The following is a 22,258-nucleotide window of genomic DNA, read 5'->3' on the forward strand; positions in this document are numbered from 1 at the left end:
TGGAAGATTTTCATCACAGTAAGATGTTATGTGACAGTGATTATGTATGGAACGTAATTGCGATGACAGTTAAGTTTTTCGTTTCCTTTGCAACCCTGTGTGTAAGTGAATTTAACTGAATGAGAATTAATCGTAAAACAAGCACACCCTTTAGACTCAGTGCTGAATTTAATGTACGCATCGGTTTTACTACTGCTATAAATTGTTTTGACCCTAGCAGTAAGTCTTAAGGTAGGGGACAGAAATAATATTTATCACTGAAAATGATTAAATGTTGTAAGAAACTTAAGATTTAAATGAACTCAACGGTTAATGGTAAATAAAATTGGACTCGTAAAGCATCAAAACATTTATGAAATGATCAGTGTTACAATTTGATGGCACTGACCTACGTAGGGGAAATAATCATCATTATAAAATAAGAAAATCGGAGCTGACGCGGAAATGTTTAAGTGTTCGTTTTTCCCGCTCGCTGTTCGAGAGTGGAACTGTTGAGAAGTAGCTTAAAGGTGGTTGGATGGACCTCCTACCAGGCACTTAACTGTGAATAGCAGAGTAATCATGTAGCTGTAGATGTGTATGTAGACAATGACGTACTTTCGGATGAGAGCTACAAAACTAAGATTATTAGATGATGAAAGTCACTGTATAGGTTGGAGGTACTTAATGACTCGCATCTGATTCCGTCAAATGTATCACAACCTGGCTATATGACGATTGCTAACTTATATGGATTCAGTGTCTGTTCTTTCGGACATGTCCGAAAAAACAGACACCATATCCATATAAGAATATAGTTCTGGCTGTACCGGCCATGACCTTCTTCTGTGCGGATGCACACATTTTCCCCTACGGGACTTGGTAAGAATGTCTTTCACGAGTAATGAGTGTGTTGGGGTGGGACACTACGAATGTAGTGTGTGGACATATAAGGTGAGAATGTGGGTCTCGCGGGAGGCGTGCACGAGATATTCCTCGCAGTCGCGCTATCCTCTGTGTCCTCGGTGGCTCAGATGGATAGAGCGTCTGCCATGTAAGCAGGAGATCCCGGGCTCGAGTACCGGTCGGGGCACACATTTTCACCTGTCCCCGTTGATATATGTCAACGTCCGTCAGGAGCTGAAGGTATTAATATAATACTAATTTCATTGCAGTAACTGTTTGCCTGAATCAAGAACCGAATAATCCCAAAGATCTGAGGATGCACTGACGAATATGAGACCGTAAAAACTATGATGCATCTGAACTACCAACTCTGGCTTGCCCTAATGGGTCGGAGCCGTAAATGGTGCTCACTATAATCTTCGGAGTAATACGAGCAGAATGGAGACATCGTGGCTCGCTGGCATGAAGTTTCTCGGTCGAGGACTTGAACACTGGGCCCCAGACGGCTCCGCCAGTTGTGAGCCTAACCTGAAGAGCGCCGATCTGTTCACCTCCAAGCTCCGCGACGAAGTCCGCACTTTTCCAGTCCTAACAAAAAGCGGCTTGCTCCCTTCTTCCCGCAAAAAAAATTACGAACACTAATGGCATAATTGTTTCTGTAACAAAATAATCCTCCAAGGAAAGGCGCAACGTCAACAAGCCAATGAATTGAATTTTCTCACGTCCTCTATAAAAATCTTTGCGCTAAATGTTACATCTTCCAAACGTCACTTCTACCACACCAATCAGTGCTCTCTCAACCACCAGCCAGCCTCTCATTACGGGTCCTGAGAAATGCTAAAAAACCGCCCGGGAAGCTAGCCGCTGACTCTGCTAAAACTCCTCAACCTGTAGTAGATCAGAGATGTTCTGCCATGTTTTTTGGAAAGCCATTAGATGCTTATCTGCTGAAGTATTTCTCCTAATATGATCCTTGCCCCTACCATCTATGACAGAGTTCCGTTCTCCGGAACGAATATTTTTGTCTCGGCTGTCCACTGCAAACCCGTGCTATTAGCTACACAGTAGCCCCTGGGTCAACACACTGCTGTTCTCCTCCCCTGTAGTTCTGCCAAATCCTGTGTGCCCTCGGCTCACCAGGGATCGTTTCGCCGAGCCTCGCTACAAATCATCTGTCTCATGTTGACAGCACTGCTCACTTCCGAAGCTCGCCTGTAAAAACGAATTAATATAGCCGGCACCGTGTCAGATTACAGAATATGAAAAATAGAAAACGAAATTAGCTCTTATAATCATTGTAATATCATTAAAACCATTAAACTAATTCTACTCTCTTCCAGTCGCATTATTGAAGATACACAAATCGAATGAGAAGAGCCAAAGAGCTTACCGTTTTTCATCTTAAGATGTACCAATGGTGGGTATGCTGAATCTGCATAGTCTATTGCGATATAGGAAGTCATATATTGTCTCTTGTTAAAAGGACTGTCCAGATACTGTACACATTAGTTCCCGGAAAACGTGTGTACCGTCTATAGGCCCGTATTAACTGTTACACAACTTAAAGTATCGTTCAGCTTAGACTAAACGCCATGGTACGAAAACGCTTGCTCCGTGAAGACATCTTGATATACAATGTTCCAAATCAATCATAGTGATGTATTTCATAGCGATGTATTCCCGATCAGCGCCATATCATGGATGTATCAGCACTGAAATCTTACAGTTTAAGGAAGGGCTCTGATAAGCACTATGCCGCTTTCAGCATAATCCAATGTCATAGCTGAGGGAGCTTGTTGCTACGTGAAATAACAGATTTTTTCATACACTCAGCACACAGGGTATCATCAGTTTGTGAGTGAAATTGTTAGTCGTGTAGGTATCTCTGTTTCACACTGAATTCTCATTTCGACCTAATTATATAGCCCAATCTGCAGAGCGATACGTTTACAGACACGGAAGTGTCCCACACTACGAGCGGCACGGTTTGGTATACTTCCCAGACTGAATGTTGTATTTAGACAGTCTTTCACACTTGTTTAGGCAAATGCTGGAATGGTACTCATTCTCCGCCTCAGAATATAGGATACACCGACAGCTAAAATACGATAACAGACGGTCAAAGTTTAGACGATTCGCAGACAGATGGCGCTTACGAACTCCCTCCTGTAAAGTAACTGACAACTGTAACGAAGAAAAGAGCTGGCCACAAAGCTGAAATACAATGAAATTTTCTAAACTTTCAAAACAACCCGCTAGTTTGGTGGCAGCTGAACTCCACTCACCACCTCGTCTGGCATGTGGCTGAGAAGAACCAAGGCTCTGTAATGGATCGGACCTAAAACGCCTTGCAGCAGAAAACAATGGTTCAAATGGCTCTGAGCACTATGGGACTTAACTTCTGAGGTCATCAGTCCCCTAGAACTTAGAAGTACTTAAACGTAACTAACCTAAGGACATCACACACATCCATGCCCGAGGCAGGATTCGAACCTGCGGTCGCGCGGTTCCAGACTGTAGCGCCTAGAACCGCTCGGCCATTCCGGCCGGCGCCTTGCAGCAGAGAAAAAAAAAGAAATGAGTAAAGTCAATCTTTCAACAACGTATGATTTTAATGCCACTGACGTTACTCTCTTACAAAAACTCTGTAGGAATCCATATTATTGTATCGGGTGAAATGAAAAAGAAAAAAATTAAAATTAAACCCAGTTATCCCCCGTACCGATCAGGTTTCAAGAGGTTTCCCTTAAGTATAAACCAATGGCTAAAAAAAACTTGAAAAAGCGAGCTCTGCAGTGGGGCGTATCTCAAACATCACTTACATCCTTGGGAATAAAGAGTTAAGAACACAAAAAATGAAGTAAAGAAAGAACATTATTTAGTGATTGCCGCCATTGAACCGTTGTTACTTTGAGGCAGTACATTGCCAATTTCTGTTTTGATACATCATCTTCCACCGGCTATTGATGGCCTGTCTCCACTATTACAACGTTGAAACAGTTGGGTGTAAGTGGTCAGTTCAGTTCTTGCAACGTTCGCAGTGAAGAGCGAAGCAGGCGAATGTTAAAGTGACGGGACTTCTGAGAATAGTTGAACGGGCGATTAAAAACATGAGCACAAAGTGAAAGTAACTATCATTATTAAGTTATTACCACAGGTAGAAAAATAACGCTACTACATTACGATTTGTCTCTTAGAAATGGATACAATTGTTCAGAAATGTAATTGAAAGTACGAGCTTGCTTGCACAATAAACAACATTTTTATTGCTATTTGCTTAGATGAGTTTTCTAGATTGCCCTCAAACCTACCTTTGTAGAAGATTCTGCCGGCACTATGTCTTAATATATCATTTTAGGTGAGACGCCATCTGTTACCAAGAGATTCTCATTCTGTGTATATACCAATCTTACACATGGTTTTAACGTGCCATGAAATATTTGTATCAATAGCCACTGTGAACGTAACAATGGCGTTCTCATTTACAATGCACGGTTTTAGTTCATAATTCGCTAGTGAGGTCCTGTCTCATTTGAAGAAGGATGATAAAAGTCATAATCATTTTCTTGGGCCTTTGTCCTACTTCAACTCGGAGTCGGCCCTGTAACTATGGATTTGGCAATGTTAGTGTCAGAGGGTGGCTGGATTCCCTTCCTGTCTGTAACTCTAATATTGATTACGAGGAGGTTTATATCATGTAACTGTGTATCTGCCATTTATAATGTGTGTATTCTGTGTTGTTTAACTCTTAGAGCCGTGAGTACAGTTAGCTGCCATGTCACCTGCCACCCATCGTCGCCACTGCGTTATAAACTTCATACATTCAGTTAAGTAATGTATATGGGCATGAACTAGTTAATTTGTGTATTGTTTCAATAACAGTAATATAAAACCTAAATTCGTGTCCGGAACCATATTTTCAATTATGATCGTGAAGCTATTCTGGGTCCTCACCTAAGTGCTACTAAAACCGAGTATCCTGATTTAAATGAATAATTCTTGCATTCATGTGTTTAAAAGTGATTTTTTGTTTAAAGTAAAAGGAGTAGTAAAAGTTAAAGCTAAAACCACAAAAGTGAAGTTAGATGGGCTTTTGCTAAAGTATTCTTAGTTTATTATAAAAGCTCTGTAGGATTACAGTGCAAGATAGTGTAAATATTATGGGAAGAACACCTGCTTCACAGGTAATTAAATATCCAGTACATATAAATCTTTAACGAACAGATTTACGATAGTATTGTTAAAAGAAAAATTATGCACCATTTTGAAGAAGATGTACTTTTGGTACTTAGACCACCGCGGCCGGCTTGAGTGAGGCGACTGCAATGAGTGAGTGTGTAGTGTGATGTCATGTTTGCTTTGTAGGATGGTGAGGGAAGGGAGAGGGTGTAACATGGTGGCAGCACATTGCTTACTGCTCTCGAATAGCACCGAGAGGCTACCGGAATTATCATCCCCATCCAACGGATGGATCACCATCTAAAGTGCCACGTCCCCTCACTTCATGAGACACTGTGGAGAAGTTGCGAACGGAGAGCAGAAAATTAGCAAAGTATGGTGATCGGGAACATCACGTGATCACCTATTCTCCTCCATGCCAGCCAAATATTGGCTGGGAAAAAGTTTTCCACCACCAGGATTCGAATTAGCTACCCTCCAAGTCTAGCGCCAGCTCATAGGTCTGCGTCTGCAAACCCGGCAACGGAAGCGGGCAACTACAAGTGAGTGCTATAATTGTAGTAAAATCGTTTTAAATAAAACTGTACAGTTTTTTCCAGCCGAGACTCGGCTTGATTTGTAACTAGTAAATTCAAAAGTTTTTCGTTAATGTTTGTACATTATCACTGAGCTACTTTTGGTAACAGTGGCAGAAGAAGACAACTAAAATGACGGCAGTGTGCATTTATTTTTCTATGAACGACGAGAACTGTTTATGAATGAAAATACGCCCCACTGAATGATGACCACCCAGGCGGTATTTCCGCTGGAAAACGCTCCCTCGATCTGATTGTCCATGGCAGCAGAAGCGTTGCAACGAATCTGCCGGTGTGAAATTCGCATTTCGAGTTAAACGAACCACGCACAAGTGAGAACAATAGAATGTGGCGTGTAACGGCAAAAAGGAACAGAACATGGGAAATAAATACCATCTCTTTCAAAGTCCTGTACATCCAAGCGTTCAAGGCCGTTCTAAAAATAAATTTTCTTGCTTTGGAAACAATCCTGAAACTCATTTGTATTTTCACTGTTACATTGCCTGAAACCATCCTCAGCGAAACTGAATGTTAGTCTCACAAAAAATACTCAACTTCCAAAACAAACATTCAAGCGTTGAAGGGCGTTCTAGAAGTATATTTACTTATTTTTGACACAAAAACGCGTCGCACCAAGCAGTTATTATTATTGTTTATTATTATTATTATTATTATTATTATTATTAAAATCAATTACAAGAACATAGATTTTCTTCTGTTGACATACAAAATTCCAAACTTGTCTGTCTTTACAATAGTATTCGAAACTGATGTTTTAAAAAAGTATATGGACTTTTTCACCACGTCTAAAAGTTTCATTCTCAGCCGTCTTGGTCGTCGTCTTCCTTTTTCTGCCACAAACTCGACGAATTTACATTCTTATGATCTGACTATATCACCAATGAACTTAATCCTTCTAGCCCTTATCTTTGCTACAATTTAATTCTGTCAAATAGTTCTGCGGCAAGGTCCTTCGCTGTTCCAGAAAGATTACAAACTACTTTCCTTTCGTTTTTCTTGAGAGTGTTTTGGTATGTTGTTGCCAACGCCCAGATTTGATTGCATAAATTACTTATAGAGGCAGATTTTGGGTTCCCTAGAGATATCTCTGATCCTTAATATTTTCATAAGTGCATACATAATAAACATACATACCCCAACTGAAGATAAAAGTAGTACGCTGAAAGAAGACTTCTACAGTGCAGTAGCAATTATCGATTGAGGACAAAAAATGTGATCACATATTTGCTTTATGAAATTCCGAAGAAACACTTACTCTACCACTAAAGACTGGCTAACACAGAGGGTCGGTATACTGTACATTTACCCACTGCCATGAATTAAGAACATTCGAACAGTAAATATAATAACTAAAATAAAAGAATTTTCATCATCAATGTGTAATTATCTAACAGAACATGTTTTCTAAACTTTTCGTTTAACTTCACCCCAGCGGTCAACTTCAGCCTTTTTGACAGTATAACGCTCGAAGGTAAGCGTGTGACAAATTTATTACAAAAATTGGCTTCTATATCCTTGGCCAATTCTGGCGAGCAGTAAGTGATAGATGCAATATGTGTCATTTGTAACTTGAGAGCTTAACCCTTTCAGACCTGAATCTTTTCTGGAGGAAGGAAAATTTTTCTTCATATGGTAATGCACTTAGGTGAATTTTTAATGATTTAGGATGCATGTTTTATACAAAAATCTGTACCCATTTCCAAAACATCCTTTGCACACTTCGCTTCGTTTAAGGAACTACAATAACTAATTACGTAATATTCTCTGTTTTAATAAACAGTAAAATGATCATTCAATATTTACCATTCAAAATAACAGTGCAATATTCAATTATACTGTGTAATGTTGTGAATCAAACACATCCATGTATTCTGGTGGTCACGAGTACTGCTTACTGATATTCTCATAGTGATGCTCAACAGTGGGCAGCACTTGCGCATGGTGAAAAGGTTTAACATTCAAAACTGTGTACTCGTGTCAGTTTAGCATGAGTTAAAAGTAGATCACTGAAACTGAACAATGAAATCTTACGAATAGCACAGGAGACGAACCATAATGAAAATAAAGTTGGTAGATTTCCCAAACTAATTTCTTTTAGAGCACGTCGATATCAATGTGTTCTAATGTACGACAAAAAGCGTATCGTGTCGTCAACTTCGAAGTGACATCCACATCGAATGAAGTGACATCGCCGCTTTTGTTCGAAAGCGAAAACTTCTGTACGATCAAGAAGAGACTGAAACGTGAGAACGAATGTCTTTCTTCAAATGTGCGTTTTAAAGATACTGTCATTGATAATGAGTACTGACGCAAGATTTCAGTCATTACTCTATGGATGTAAAAATTGTGAAAGTATATAATATAATATGAGGAGTAATGACGAGAAAGTTACTAATGACACGATTGCATCAGCGTTCCACTCTACACAGCAACAAACAATGAAGCTGTCCACTATACATTGTCAAATGTTTATTATTTCTTTCATACTAGACGTACAGGGTCAACCCAACCCGACACCCCTGTATATATATATATATATATATATATATATATATATATATATATATATATATATAGTGCCATCTATCACAAGGCGAAAAAAGTGATCCAACTAAAACATTCGTATTTCTTTACGTACTACACGAATATGTAATAAAAAATGGGTGTTCCTATTTAAAAAAGAAAAACAGTTGATATCCGTTTGACCTATGGCAGGGCCATCTAGCGGGGCAACCATAGCGCCATCTGGTTTCCCCCTTCAAGCTAGACGAGTTTTGTTCTTTGTAGTTTTTTCGTTTGACGCTTATTTCGTGAGATATTTGGCCCGGTCGCGATCAATGGACCACCCTATATATATATATATATATATATATATATATATATATATATATCAACTGTTTTTCTTTTTTAAATAGGAACACCCATTTTTTATTACATATTCGTGTAGTACGTATATTGAGCAAGCAGTAAAGGAAACAAAAGAAAAATTCGGGGTAGGTATTAAAATTCATGGAGAAGAAATAAAAACTTTGAGGTTCGCCGATGACATTGTAATTCTGTCAGAGACAGCAAAGGACTTGGAAGAGCAGTTGAATGGAATGGACAGTGTCTTGAAAGGAGGATATAAGATGAACATCAACAAAAGCAAAACAAGGATAATGGAATGTAGTCTAATTAAGTCGGATGATGTTGAGGGAATTAGATTAGGAAATGAGGCACTTAAAGTAGTAAAGGAGTTTTGCTATTTGGGGAGTAAAATAACTGATGATGGTCGAAGTAGAGAGGATATAAAATGTAGACTGGCAGTGGCAAGGGAAGCGTTTCTGAAGAAGAGAAATTTGTTAACATCCAGTATTGATTTAAGTGTCAGGAAGTCATTTCTGAAAGTATTCGTATGGAGTGTAGCCATGTATGGAAGTGAAACATGGACGATAAATAGTTTGGACAAGAAGAGAATAGAAGCTTTCGAAATGTGGTGCTACAGAAGAATGCAGAAGATTAGATGGGTAGATCACATAACTAATGAGGAAGTATTGAATAGGATTGGGGAGAAGAGAAGTTTGTGGCACAACTTGACCAGAAGAAGGGATCGGTTGGTAGGACATGTTCTGAGGCATCAAGGGATCACCAATTTAGTATTGGAGGGCAGCGTGGAGGGTAAAAATCGTAGAGGGAGACCAAGAGATGAATACACTAAGCAGATTCAGAAGGATGTAGGTTGCAGTAGGTACTGGGAGATGAAAAAGCTTGCACAGGATAGAGTAGCATGGAGAGCTGCATCAAACCAGTCTCAGGACTGAAGACCACAACAACACAACAACAACAACGTAAAGAAATATGAATGTTTTAGTTGGATCACTTTTTTCGCCTTGTGATAGATGGGACTGTAATAGTCACAAACATATGGTTCACAATTTTAAACGATCAGTTGGTAACAGGTAGGTTTTGTAAATTAAAATACATAACGTAGGTACGTTTGAACATTTTATTTCGGTTGTTCCAATGTGATACATGTACCTTCGTGAATTTATCATTTCTGAGAACGCATGCTGTTACAGCGTGATTACCTGTAAATACCACATTAATGCAATAAATGCTCAAATGATGTCCGTCTACCTCAATGCATTTGGCAATGCGTGTAACGACATTCCTCTCAACAGCGAGTAGTTCGCCTTCCGTAATGTTGGCACATGCATTGACAGTGCGCTGACGCATGTTGTCAGGCGTTGTCGGTGGATCACGATAGCAAATATCCTTCAACTTTCCCCACAGAAAGAAAACCGGGGACGTCAGATCCGGTGAACGTTCGAGCCATGGTATGGAGCTTCGACGACCAATCCACCTGTCATGAAATATGCTATTCAATACCGCTTCAACCGCACGCGAGCTATGTGCTGGATATCCATCATGTCGCAAATACATCGCCATTCTGTCATGCAGTGAAACATCTTGTAGTAACATCGGTAGAACATTACGTAGGAAATCGGCATGCATTTCACCATTTAGATTGCCATCGGTAAAATGGGGGCCAATTATCCTTCCTCCCATAATGACGCGCCATACATTAACCCGCCAAAGTCGCTGATGTTCCACTTGTCGCAGCTATCGTGGATTTTCCGTTGTCCAGTAGTGCATATTATGCCGGTTTGCGTTACCGCTGTTGGTGAATGACCCTTCGTCGCTAAATAGAATGGTTGCAAAAAATCTGTCATCGTCCCGTAATTTCTCTTGTGCCCAGTGGCAGAACTCTACACGACGTTCAGAGTCGTCGCCATCAATTCCTGCTGCATTGAAATACGGTACGGGTGCAATCGATGTTGATGTAGCATTCTCAACACCGACGTTTTTGAGATTCCCGATTCCCGCGCAGTTTGTCTGCTACTGATGTGCGGATTAGCCGCGACAGCAGCTAAAACACCTACTTGGGCATCATCATTTGTTGCAGGTCGTGGTTGACGTTTCACATGTGGCTGAACACTTCCTGTTTCCTTAAATAACGTAACTATGTGGCAAACAGTCCGGACACTTGGATGATGTCGTCCAGGATACCGAGCAGCATACATAGCACACGCCCGTTGGGCATTTTGATCACAACAGCCATACATCAACACGATATCGACCTTTTCCTCAATTGGTAAACGGTCCATTTTAACACGGGTAATGTGTCACGAAGCAAATATCGTCCGCACTGTCGGAATGTTACGTGATACCACGTACTTCTACGTTTGTGACTATTACAGCGCCATCTATCACAAAGCGAAAAAAGTGGTCCAACTAAAACATTAATATTTCTTTACGTACTACTCGAATATGTAATAAAAATGGGGGTGCCTATTTAAAAAAGCCCAGGTGATATCCGTTTGACCTATGGCAGCGCCATCTAGCGGACCAACCATAGCGCCATCTGGTTTCCCCCTTCAAGCTAGACGTATTTCGTTCTTTATAGTTTTTTCGTTTGATGCTTATTTCGTGAGATATTTGGCCCGGTCACTATCAGTGGACCACACTATATATATATATAGGGTAAGTATGATAGTAGCTGAAAAGTTTGTGGGACAAATGTTGCATGGGACAACTGGGGCAATAATATGACGTTGGATTTCTGTTGCTCGGTGGGGTCGCGTCAGAGATATGAAGGTCACCTTTGTATTTTTAAATGAGATGCTACAGTTTGGTACTTATTTTCTGATAGCGACTATCGAGACGAATCCAATGAAGTGTAACAGTAAGATCTCTGAAGACCAACGAAGATGTTCGAAGTGATGACCATTGTTATCAATGGGGTACTCGGCTCATCAATGTATGTTTGTACCTTTTTGGTTGTTTTAGATTACAAATAGCATTTCCTTATAAAGTTGGCGTGCAGTTTACTAGCGGTGTTTCTGCTTAATGTTCACACATTCTGCAAAGCCTGCTTCTTTCCTCTTTTTTAGCGGATGCTGATGTCGAAAGAAACTTCGTTCCACATACACACTTGGCAGTTTTTGCCTGTTTGCACTTTCCTTTAAGCTGCTGCATTAGCATCATTTACACATCACCTCAATTTTGGAAATGGAACTATAGTTGTATGTGTTCGCATTCAGCACAGTATTGCAGTGTATGTTTGTTCATTTATTTTTGAATAGCTTGTAAGCGATGCCAACATGTGAACGTTTTTAAAAATATACAATTCGTATTAAGGGATTCTATTCTTGTGTTGGTGACAGCTGGGTGTTTGCTCTTTTCTGTTTCTTGATTAGATATATGCTCCAGAAGCTAAACACAGTACTGTTACATAGACAACTACCAAAAAGAAATTAATACCATACTACAAATAGCCAAAACAACGATACAAAGAAAAATTAGTAACAAAACTGTACAATAAAATCAGGAAGCTGTCACTGACAAAAATAATCGTATACAAACATATAAAACATAAGAACAGGAACGACACAAAGTGAGAGAGAAACAGAAAACAAAAGATGGTACACAAGTAGATATAGTCGTAAATACATACACAAAGTATCCAATATCTACAAAAAGCAACGCATAAAAATAGCCCGCCGAACCAACAATTCAATTCAAAAGTACTTTTCAAAAACGATAGGAAAAACGAGTATATATCAGAAATCAGCCATATACCAACTGAAATGCAATACAAGTGATGGAAGATACATGGGTTAAACCAGGAGGACAGTTTACACCAGTTACAAAGAGTGTGGGGGTATAGGACAAATCATTCAACTTTAGCAGAACAGTTACATCAGAACCAACATCAAATTACCACCACACGGAAGTCATAATGATGAGCAGTCTCCAGATCGTGGTCTAGTGGCTAGTGTTGCTGCCTCTGGGTTCGATTCCCGACCGGGTTGGGGATTTTCTATGCTCGTGGACGGGGTGTTTGTGTTGTCACCAACATCATCATCATCCGCGACAGTGGCTAGGTTGGACTGTGTAAAAATTGGACTGAGTAAAAATAGGGACTTTGTACGGGCGCTGACGACCGCGCTGTTGAGCGCCGCACAAACCAAATCTCATCATAAGGATAAGCAACAGCAAAGAACACCTCCTCATATTAGAAGAAAACTACCACACTCAGTAAACAACTCACAAATGATCAGGCCAACATGACAAACCACACAGTCTTTAAACTAATTGAGCACTTAATTAGCATTAAATACACTGAGGTGATAAAAGTCATGGGATGCCCCCTAATATCATGTCGGACCTCCTTTTGCCCGGTGTGGCGCAGCATCTCGACGTGGCACGGACTCAACAAGTCGTTGGAAGTCTTTTGCAGACACAATGAGCCGTGCTGCCTCTATAGCCGTCCACAATAGCGGAAGTGTTGCCAGCGCAGGATGTTGCAGTGACCTCTCGATTGTGTCGCGTAAATGCTCGATGGGATTCATGTCGGAAGATCTGGATGGCTAAATATCCGCCCGAATTCTCCAGAATGTTCTTCAAACCAATCGCGAACGATTATGGCCAGCTAACATCACATCGTTAGTTGAGAACATGAAGTCCATGAGTGGCTGCAAATAGTCTCCAAGTAGCCGAAGATAACCATGTCCAGTCAATGATCAGTTCAGTTGGACCAGAGGATCCAGATCGAGTACATTCCATGTAAACTCAGCCCACACCATCATGGAGCCACCACAACTTGCACAGTGTCTTGTTAACAACTTGGGTCCATGGCTTCTTGGGGTGTGCGACACAATCGAACGTTGTCATCAGCTCCTACCAAATGAAATCGGGACTCGTCTGACCAGGCCACGGTTTTCCACTCGTCTAGGATCCAATGGATATGGTCACGAGCCCAGGAGAGGCGCTGCAGGCGGTGTACTGTCAACAAAGCCACTCACTTCAGTCGTCTGCTACCATAGCCCAATAACACCCCATTTCGTCGCTCTGTTCTAACGGATACGTTCGTCGTACGTCCCACATTGACTTCTACGGTTACTTCACGCAGCGTTGCTTGTCTATTAGCATTGACAACTCTACGCAAACGCAATTGCTCTCGGTCGTCAAGTGACAGGGGCCCCATCTTTGGAAAAAAAAGGGGCCCCATCTTTGGGTCGTCAAGTGAAGATCGTCTGCCACTGCATTGTCCATGGTGAGAGGTTCAAATGGTTCAAATGGCTCTGAGCACTATGGGACTTAACATCTGAGGTCATCAGTCCCCTAGAACTTAGAACTACTTAAACCTAACTAACCTAAGGACATCACACACATCCATGCCCGAGGCGGGATTCGAACCTGCGACCGTAGCAGTCGCGCGGTTCCGGACTGAGCGCCTAGAACCGCTAGGCCATCGCGGCCGGCATGGCGAGAGGTAATGCCTGCAATCTGGTATTCTTGATACACTCTTGACACTGCGAATCTCGGAATACTGAATTCCCTAACGATTTCCGAAATGGAATGTCTCATGCGTCTGCGCTCAACTACCATTCCGTGTTCAAAGTCTGTTAATTCCCATCGTGCGGCCATAATTACGTCGGACACCTTTCCACATGAATCATCTGAGTACAAATTACAGCTCCGCCGATGCACTGTCCTTTTATAACTTGTGTGCGCAATACTATCACCATCTGTGTGTGTGCAGATCGCTATCCCATGACTTTTGTCACCTCAGTTTAGAGTTATACGCACAAGGAAAAAATTACAGTATATTTCATTATAACATCGAGAGCGCCGGAATATACGAATTATATATTAAAAAAATTTCACAGGTTAGTAACGCTCACAATAGATATGAAAAACAAATGACAAACATAAAGACTAAACTGTGCCAAAAGCAGACACATGTACCTACAGTTCTGCTCCAAAAGTGAAGTGAAGTGTAAATAACGCTAATGAAGCGCAAGACAAAGAGGATAATGGCAAAAACTCTCAACTGTATATGCGATGCGAAGTTGCTTTCTGCATGAACCTCCGCTGACAAAGAGGAAAGAATCAGAGGTTTGTAGAATATGAGGCAGAAACGCCGCAAGTAAATTGTACGCCACCTTTATAAATAAAAACTATTTTAGGCTAAAAAAAACCAAAAATGTACAAACATGTGCTTCCATACTTGCAGAATAACGCCAGATGTTTATTAAATAAATGCGAAACGCTTTTGGTGTAAAATTCTCTGTAATCAATTACAGTAAGCTGAGGATGGAGAAACCAATAATAACTGATGAAAACAAACTGGTGTAAGGAAACGGAGGACTTATAAGACTTGCAAAAAATATGCTCGCAGATAAAAAAAGAGAGAGAGACGGACAAGAAAGAGAGGTTCCTAGTCGAAAGTGAAAACAAGCGAACTATCCAAATCTCTGAAGAGGTAAGAAAAGCAAGATCAGAAAGAATGAAACGATACTGAGCTAACAGGAAGGAACGGAATATTAAAAAGTGACTGAAGTAACGTACTCCAAGTCGGGTAAATCGAAAGAAGAGTAATAATATTACTTGATGCTGTGGCTACAACAGCTGTGGTGTCACCGCCAGACACCACACTTGCTAGGTGGTAGCCTTTAAATCGTCCGCGGTCCGGTAGTATACGTCGGACCCGCGTGTCGCCACTATCAGTGATTGCAGACCGAGCGCCGCCACACGGCAGGTCTAGTCTAGAGATTCCCTAGCACTCACCCCAGTTGTACAGCCGACTTTGCTAGCGATGGTTCACTGACAAAATACGCTCTCATTTGCCCAGACGAGAGTAAGCATAGCCTTCAGCTACGTCATTTGCTACGACCTAGCAAGGCGCCATTATCAATTGCTATTTATCTTGTGATGCATGTACCGTCAGACTGATGTTCACCAATTATGGATTAAAGTTAAGTATTCCAGAAGCTACGTAATATTTTTGCTACTATAAGACCTTGACCTGTTCCAGACCTCACGCCAGCCTGCGTGAGCTTAACGCGTGCCCTTCGGCCTCCCGTCCTAGTGGATTGGCTGTCTTGCCAGTCCACAAAAACAGCACCTGTCTCGCTTTCGAAATAGTGGCACTCAAATTTCTGGTCTGTGGACGGGTACTGGTTCCGTGTAGTTTCATTTCAGGGGAAGTTCAGGGTGATTTCTTTGGACGAAAATGGCCAATTTACGATATCATCTTAGTCCAGACTGGATTTACATCCAGCAAATAATTGAGGACATAGGTTGCAAGTGCTACTCTGAGATGAAGAGGTTGGAACAGGAGGGGAATTCGTGGCGGGCCGCATCAAACCAGTCAGAAGACTGCTGACTGAAAAAAAATAATAAAATAAAATAACATTAACAACTCCTACCTCTGTACTCCACAACAGTAAGAGTTGAATTCAGGCCAATGGTTAGCGTAAATGTTAATCCGATTCTAAAAAAGTAATTTTATTCAGTTTGACACCTATTCTAATAGCCAAGTAATAAAGGAATTATTTCAGTATGCCAAATATTTAACAATTAAAAAAAGTGTTGCATATAAAATTGTTTCATCTACGAAGTCTCATTTGTCCTTCCACTCTGTTTGTATTACCAAAAGTGGTTTCCGCATCGTTATATTTTACCAATGCCCATGTGTTTTTCTTTTTTTTCAAATTTAGGAAATACAGATATAAAAATACGAACGCTATTTTTTATTTCCAGTTCTGGCCGAAATATTTCACGTCTTTTCTTTTATTATGTTTCGCTTCTTATGGTCTTTTATCACTGTATTTTACGATATGCTTTACGGTGCAACATGCCACCTGCAACACGTGACATTGTTATAATTCTGAAAACGTCGCTGAAATTATTTTACGTATGTGGTGGGATGATTACACGAACATTGAGAGAACAAAAGGTCGTCTCAGGTTGTTTATTTTATTATTGGTGATCAATCAACTCATTCGAAGAATGAGACTATTCAGAAATTTAACAGGTTTATTTGGCCAATTCTACATCCTTTGAAAGCCTTCTATATTTGGTTTGTTGTCGAATTAAAGCTTCTGTGGGTACCACTTATAAACAGCGTTTACCCTAATCGTCATGCTCACAAAAATAATTTTTTGTTCAGCGCTGAATTGTTATACCATCTTAGTTACTGCAAAAAATGGTTCAAATGGCTCTGAGCACTATGGGACTCAACTGCTGAGGTCATTAGTCCCCTAGAACTTAGAACTAGTTAAACCTAACTAACCTAAGGACATCACAAACATCCATGCCCGAGGCAGGATTCGAACCTGCGACCGTAGCGGTCTTGCGGTTCCAGACTGCAGCGCCTTTAACCGCACGGCCACTTCGGCCGGCAGGTACTGCAATGCTTGATAAGTAATCTGAAAATTCAGGGCAGCCCTCGAGAGCTTGGATAGGAAAACCAATTTCGGATAGGAAAATTTCTTCTTCCACTTTACTACTTTTGTGTTCAGGCCATTTTTTAGATATTACAAAGTTCATGCTTACAGCCACAGCCCTTTAGTTTATGGAATCCTGTAAACTGGTCTTACTGTTTTTCATTCTCGAACACCTGCGTAATGACGTAGAGTTGCTGGTGTCGCACAGCTTCTATAGTTCTGCGGTACTTGGTTGCACCACAGTTCCACAAATGTGTACGCGAGGTGAGTGATCGGTGAATCAGCAGCGAGCTCACTCGACTGTCAGCTACGTTTTCCCGTTATTTCTGCAATACTGCTCTTTTCTTTAACAGAAAGGAATTGAAAACGAGAGACTGAAATTCTTCTGCGGAAGGCCAATTTACAGGAAATCGTTCTTAGCAGCAGGTCTAGCATACCACGTGTCTACCTGTTGCGCAGAACGCATCGAAGGTCAGTGCGGTACAGGCTGGAATACATGTTTGTTTACAAATGTAGGCTCATTATTTTGTGCAGAGAATGAATAACGTAGGTGCTAGAACACACGAGAATGTACATGAACAACAGGTACACACAACGGGCATCTAAATTTCTTCCTCTCCTGTGCCAACCTTTCCGTCTTAGAATAGCAAGTGTAACCTAGTCTTCAATTATTTGCTGGATGTATTCTAATCTTTGTCTTTCTCTACAGTTTTTACCCATTACAGTTCCCTCTAGTACCTTGGAGGTTATTCCCTGATGTCTTAACAGATGTTCTATCATCCTGTCCCTTCTCCTTGTCAGTTTTTTCCACGCATTCCTTTCCTCGCCGATTCTGCGGGGAACCTCTTCATTCCTTACCTTATCAGTCAAATGGTTCAAATGGCTCTGAGCACTATGGGACTCAACATCTGAGGTCATCAGTCCCCTAGAACTTAGAACTACTTAAACCTAACTAACCTAAGGACATCACACACATCCATGCCCGAGGCAGGATTCGAACCTGCGACCGTAGCGGTCTCGCGGTTCCGGACTGAAGCGCCTAGAACCGCACGGCCACCGCGGCCGGCCCTTATCAGTCCACTTGATTCTCAACATTCGCCTGTAGCACCACATCTCAAATTCCTCGATTCTCTTCTGTTACGGTTTTTCCACTGTATCCAAACGTACATTCTCAGAAATCCCTTCTTCAAATTAAGGTCTATTTTTGATACTAGTAAACTTCTCTTAGTCAGAAACGCCCTTTCTTCAGTTCTAGTCCGTTTTTTATGTCGATCACTGGTTGGTTGTTTTGCTGCCTAGGTAGCAGAATTCCTTAACTTCGACCGCTTCGTGATCCTCAATTGTGATGTTACGTTTCTCGCTGTTCTCGTTTCTACTATTTATCATTACTTTTGCCTTTCTTAGATTTGCTCTCAGTCCACATTCTGTTCTCGTTAGACTGTTCATTCCATTCAGCTGATCCTGTAATTCTCCCTCATTTTCACTGAGGATAGCAAAGTCGTCAGAGAATTTTATCATTGATGTTCTTTCACCTTGAATTTTAATTCAATTCTTGAATTATTCTCGTATTACCGTCGCTACTTCTTCGATGTATAGGTTGAGCAGTAGGGCGAAAGACTACGTCCCTGTCTTACATCCTCTTTAATCCGAGCACTTCGTTCTTAGTCTTCCAGTCCCACTGTTCACTCTTGTACATGTTATATATTACGCGTTTTTCTTTGTAGATTATCCGTATTTTTCTCAGAATTTCGAACATCTTCCACTGTTTGACATTGTCGAACGCTTTTTCCAGTTCAACGAATCCTATGAATGTGTCTTCATTTTTCTTTACTCTTGTTCCATCATCAACCGCAACGTCAGAATTGCCTCTCTGGGGTCATCATCTCATTCATTCTCAATGTTTTTCCCACTCTTCTGTATGTTATTCTTGACATCAACTTGGCTGCATGAGCTATTAAGCTGACTGTGCTAAAATTCTCGCACTTGTCGGCTCTTTTTATCTTCGAAATTATCTGGATGATTTTTTGCGAAAGTCTGATTGTATATCGCCAGTTTCATAGATTCTACACATCAACGTCAGTAGTTGTTTTGTTGCAGCTACCCTTAATGACTTTAGAAATTCGAATGGAATGTTAACCATCCGCACTGCCTTACCTGACCTCAAATCATCAAAAGCTCTTTTAAATTTTAATTCTAATACTGGATCCTATATCTCTCCCCTGTCGACTCCTGTTTCTTCTTCTATCACGCCATCACATGTCTTCCCCCTTGTAGAGGTCTTCATTGCACTCTTTCAACCCATCCGCTAGCTCCTCTGCATTTTAACAGTGAAATTCTCCGAGCAGTATTGTTATCGCCCTTGCTTTTAATTTCACCAAAGGTTGTTGTGACACTTCTGTATGCTGAGTCCGACAGTAATTTCTTTTACGGTTTCTTCACATTTGTCGTGTAGCCATTTCATCTTAGTTTCACTGTCCTTCCTAGTTATTTCACTCCTAAGAACTTCTATTTCTTTATTCCTGCTTTTCCCTGGAGATTTTTGCACTTCCTTCTTTCGTCGATCAGATGGAAGATGAAGAAGTCTTTTCGGGTTATCAGCCGACTCAAGGTGACGTTCTGCGGCAACGCTTCAACAAGTTTCCTACTTGTCATTTTCGCATGAAGATGACAAGTAGGGAACATGTTGAAACGTTGCAGCAGAACGTCGCCTTTACTTGGCCGATAACCCGCGACAACTTCATCATCGAGATTCGTCGAGAAAGTTAAATTCGCATACAGATAAAAGATTTCTTCGGTTACCCATGAATTCTTCTCAGTTACCTTCCCTTGTACCTACGTCTTTCTTCCGAACTTCTGTGACTGCCCTTTTTAGAGATGTCAGTTCTCCTTCAACTGATCTGCCCACTGACCAATTCGTCATCGCAGTACCTACAGCCTCAGAGAACTTCAAACATATCTCTTCATTCCTTAATCCTTGCATATTCCACTTCTTTGCCAATTGCTTCTTCCTGACTAGTCCCTTCAACTTCAGCCAACTCTTCATCATTACTATATTGCGATCTGAGCATATACCTTCGCCTTGGTATGCGCTGCAGTCCAATATCTGATTACCGAATCTCTGACTGACCATGATGTCATCTTACTGTAATCTACCCGTGCACCCAGGCCTTTTACGAAGTATACCTCCTCCTCTTGTGATTCCTGAACAGAGTATTCGCTGTAATGAACTGAAATTTATTGCAGAACACAATTATTCCTTCTCCTCTCTCATTTCTATTACCACGCCCACATTATCCTGGAACTCTCCCTCCAACACCTACCCCTTTAACCGCATTCCAGTCCCCCAAGACTATTCGATTTTCATCTCCCTTTATGTACTGAATTGTCTCATCAGTATCCTCATACACTTTCTCTATCTCTTCATCTTCTGCTTGCAAGTTTGACATGTATACCTGAACTTTTGTTGTCGGTATTGGTTTGCTGTCGATTCTGATGAGAACAACCCAACCATTGAACTGTTCGCTGTGTCTCCCACCCCTTCTCCCCCGCCCTATCTTTCCATTCATACCCTTCTCTGCTGCTGTTGATCTTACCCTATACTCGTCTGACCAGGAATCCTTATCTTTCCATTCCACTTCACCGACGCCCATTGCATCTAGCCTGAACTTTAGTATTTCTCTTTTCAGAATTTCTTGCTTCCCTACCATGTTCGCCTCGGGCATGGATGTGTGTGATGTCCTTAGGTTAGTTATGTTTAAGTAGTTCTAAGTTCTAGGGGACTGATGACCTCAGAAGTTAAGTCCCATAGTGCTCAGAGCGATTTGAACCTACCATGTTCAAACTTCTGACATTCCCGCCCCGACTCGTAGAACGTTATTCTCTCATTAGTTATTCATTCTTTTTCTCATAGTCACCTCCCCCTTGGCAGCTCCCTTCCGGAAATCCGAATGGAGGACTAGTCCGGAATATTTTGTCAATGGAGAGATCATCATGACAATTTTGCGATTACAGGCCACTTGTCCTGTGGATACACGTTATGTGTCTGTAATTCAGTGGTTTGCATTGCGTTCTGCATCATCATGCCGTTGATCGTTTCTGATTCTTCCCTCTTTTCGCGGCAGTTCCCCAGCCCAGGGGCAAAAGTGCCCGGAATGTCTGTCCGCCCTATTTCAAAGACCATTGGCAGAGCGAGGGTGACTGCTTATGCCAGAAGTCTTCGGCCGCCATTGCTGATGGTTTTTATTCAGAATTCAAGCGATGGTGAGTTTCGAACCCGGCACCCAGTACGTTTTGATTACTAATCAAAGACGGTATCCCTAGACGAGGGTGATCATCTAATTATAGGTTACTATGTTGCTGGGGCGTCTCCCTAGACGTGATACATGTGCGAGTCGACAGAGCAACAACAATCGTTGCTGTGAAATCAGGGAACCCAAGTTGCCGAGAAACGGTATTTCAGACTTGTTGGATTGGTGACACCAGGGAAACCCGTAGGCCGCGTAGGTGGTGTTAGCGTCGTTCTTTGACAAAGGCTTACATATTTCCCACTAAATGTGGCTGGGAACCGTTCTGCTGAAGTATGACCCATAGAATATCCGCAGAAGTGACAGTACTTCAAGCTGTAAAAGCTTCATAACGTAACGGGAATTGCTGAAACAGCATTACTAACTTCGAACCACGGCAGCCAAGGATAGAATAATAGCAATTTGCTCCTGTTTGGATGCATTCGGTAATAAAGTCTCCATAGTTAACAATTCCGCATTTACCGCATGCACGTCGGAAAGACACGACTGCCACAAAATGGCTCTGAGCACTATGTGACTTAACATCTGAGGTCATCAATCCCCCAGAACTTAGAACTACTTAAACCTAACTAACCTAAGGACATAACACACATCCATGCCCGAGGCAGGATTTCCAACCTGCGACCGTAGCGGTCGCGCGGTTCCAGACTGAAGCGCCTAGAACCGCTAGGTCACAGCGGCCGGCCGACTGCCACTCTAATCCTTTGCCTACGCTACGTTGAATATACGCTCAAACGGAAACTTTTTGATCGCCCATTATAAATAGCACAGACATATATATCCTGATAATGCATCCAATTTTTTTTAGACATGTCGACAACAGCGAGCCGAGAAGACCGTAAGCTATGCTGTTGAATACAATATCCGATGAATACAGATATTATAACACGATATCTGATGAATATGAATAGTATTATGTATATTGACTTGTAGTATGATTTTTGCAATAGGAAGTGTACGTAGATTGCTAAATTGGAGATATAACAAAAAGAAGAGACTGCATTTCTCTTTCTTTGGG

The sequence above is a fragment of the Schistocerca americana genome, chromosome 1, assembly GCF_021461395.2.
Source record: "Schistocerca americana isolate TAMUIC-IGC-003095 chromosome 1, iqSchAmer2.1, whole genome shotgun sequence".
NCBI lineage: Eukaryota > Metazoa > Arthropoda > Insecta > Orthoptera > Acrididae > Schistocerca > Schistocerca americana.